This window comes from Adiantum capillus-veneris, chromosome 21 (assembly GCF_014529385.1).
Source record: "Adiantum capillus-veneris isolate H3 chromosome 21, ASM1452938v2, whole genome shotgun sequence".
Taxonomy (NCBI): Eukaryota; Viridiplantae; Streptophyta; class Polypodiopsida; order Polypodiales; family Pteridaceae; genus Adiantum; species Adiantum capillus-veneris.
In genome coordinates, this window is record NC_140951.1 from 11,912,240 (window position 1) to 11,915,535 (window position 3,296).

The window sequence follows — 3,296 nt, forward strand, 5'->3', positions numbered from 1 at the left end:
AGGAGCTGAAACTTGTGCAGGCAAGACTATGGTTTCAGGTAGCATTGGTTAACTAATCATGTCTGTCACAAACGTGACACAGAGACCAAAGGTTTCCTCATGCTCCAAGAATTTGGATAATTCTTCCTGTAGGCAAGAGATCTCTATTATCAAACAATGTCAAACAGGTATAAAATCGGTATGAATGCTTGAAGATTAGTATAATAATGTTATCATACTGGTATGATTACATCTTGCCGGTATGATGTTATCCCACCGGTATGATGTTATTATACTGGATAGTACAACATCATACCGGTAGGATAACATCCGGTAACATCATACCGGTAGGATAACATTATACCGGAAGAATAACATCAAACCGGTTGGATTTTATCATACCGTTAGGGTGTAATCATAGTGGTCGGATCTAACCATACCGGTCGGATGTAACCATACCAGTAGGATATAACCATACCGGTAAGATGTAATCATACCGATAGGATATAATCATACCAGTAGGATTTAATCGTACTGGTAGGATGTAATAATATTGGTAGGATATAATCCTACCGGTATGATAACATCCTACCGGTATTGTCATCTACCCTTACGGAATTGATGTTATTGTCATACTATTATGTTTTCTTATTATTCGGTTTTGTGGTACCACATTCTACCTATCTCGGTATGATAGAGCCATAATACCGGTATTGTAAAACTTATAATACCATTTTCACTATTAGAGTTTCAGTACAATATGGTTAGTATAATCGTACCGTTACTTTAGTGTTAAACTACTGTTTTGTTTTGTTACTATATTGGTATTATTTTGTTGTTATACCTGTATTATGTTGCTTTCATACCGTTATTGTGATCATTGATAGAACTTATAGTAACATGTTTACCAATAGAATACCAATACCGGTATTGCAACCGTTACTTTCTAGGTATGTTACCATTATTTATAGTAATCAATCTACTTTATAGGTATTATTGTGTAAGCATTCCACAACAGTATATAGACTATAGTATGTTGTACATCTAAACCAGTACTTTGCAGGTATTATACTACAATCAATTGGAGTTAAAAGCATACCTGTGCCTGCTGTAGGGTGGCTTTTGCTTGGTCAAATTTTTCTTGGAGGCTGTCAAGCAAGCCTGTTGGTACATTGGAATCGTCAGGGAAGTGCATTTGGATGGTGTCAAGGGCACCCTCACAACGGTGCACATCAGCAACACATTTGACCACAAGATCCTTAGCCTTCTAACACTCGGCTGATACATTGTCATGAGGTTTTCTAACCTCAACAAGTAGTTATTTCAAGGAAGTGGATACCTCAACACTAAACATAGACTGAGTAGTCGCAAAAAGCCCACTTCCGGCTGGTGTACTTCCGGATGGGGTATTTACTAACAAGATGGCAGAACCACTTGGGGTTCCTGTGGATACTTTGGAAGTCTCTAATTTCCATTGTTCTCTTTTCCTATCTAAGTGACCTTCATTGGTCACATTCTTCACCACCTCAGATGCAAACTCAGCCCACTTTACCAGACCTATGCATACGAAATAAACATATCCGCGTGCAAACTTGACTCCCAGCAGATAGTTTGGTGGTTTGGATTGATACAACTGCTTGTAGAGATGGTAGAGTGACTTGTACTGATCCGGCCTTGCTGTTTTTATCGGCACTTTTTTCTCCTTCACTGGAAGACACGTGAAAACTTTCATCTAGTCAGATATGGGCACATTTGCATCTGTCAACTTCCTAACATCTTTCCCCTCAAGACTTAACCCATATTCCCTGTGAAAATCCTCCTTTGTCGTGCAGAATGCCTTTAATGGCACCTCCACATCCTTGGGGTGAACAAAGCGGCTGATTTTGGGAGGAGGCTGTAACTTCTGTCTTTGAAAAGAATAAATCCATATTCATTACTCAATATATCCACACCTGAATACTCTACTACACATACACATCCGCTGTACACAACACAAAGAGAGAAAGAGAGAGGTGACATACCTTCGTGGGAGAATGTCGGGTCTGTGTGGGGGAGACCTATCGGGCTGCATTCCTTGGGCTGTTTCTTAGGTTGCTATCCATAGCGAAGGATAAGAAGTGTGCACATGGGGCTGTAGAGTGAGCTGAGAAAGGCGCAGAAGGAGAAAGGCACAGAGATATGGAGAAGTACAGTCATGCAAACATTCGTCTGACGTGGGCTCCACACGTTTTTTTGAATCCTCCACACGATTATTAAGATTTTGTATCCTCCACACGATTATTTAATTCAAACAATTCTTGCCCATAACACCAGTTTCATAACCCCCTAAATTTTAAGCCTCCAAAAGCAACTTTCAACTGGTTAAAACCGGGCCACCTATTCATGCATCCACCCCTTGACTATCTCCCATCCAAAATCAAGCTACATAATTGGATTAATGAGTCAAGTTATGAATTGGATGCAATGAGGTGCACATTGTGGCATGTGAGTGATGCTTTGGATTATGCACTCTTTTATAGGGCCGATGTTGAGTTGCAGGTCTATGGTCTCACATATGTTTGCAGGTCTACCAATGGATTCATGTTTTCACTTGGGAGTGATGCTATCATGGAGAAACAAGAAGCAACCTATAGTTGCTCTATTGAGTACAAAGGCAAATTACAAAGGTAGAGCACATGGGTGTTGCAATAACCACATGTAAAGTAGAATGGTTGGGATTGCTACTTCAAGACTTTGGAGTACAAATATAGGGACCTCTTTAGGTAGACATTGGTGCTGCTAGAGTACCTTAAAACAACTTATGAGTGAACATTGGTGGTTTTTTTACACCAATCCCATCACTAAGGTAGTTCTACTTGTACCTTGTGTACTTATTGTAGGTGATCTTATTAAAACTTGAGGTACTTGAGGTATGTTCTGTGTATATGATGTACCTCTTTTCTCCAAATGACTCTACCTAAAGTACAAGTGTTTTGATCTTTCCACCTACCTTATCCCCATTGATATTGATTACACATTGTAGCCTTGTAGGTACTTCCATACGATAGAATAGTAGTTTTTATGGTTAGCTAGGTGCTATGTGTACAAGACTAGTAGTACAAAGTACCAAGTCTATCTAGTTTGGGCTCTATGTATCATACTTGACTTAGTATTACCTATATGTAGCTACTTACGATAAATCACTTTAGACCTTTCCTTTGCTAGAAGTATTGTAACTATCTATACTGAGGCATGGTAACTATACTATTGGATGCAAGAATATGATATAATCTAAGTACTTTTAGATCACACATTTGACTCATCAAGAAAACGTATTG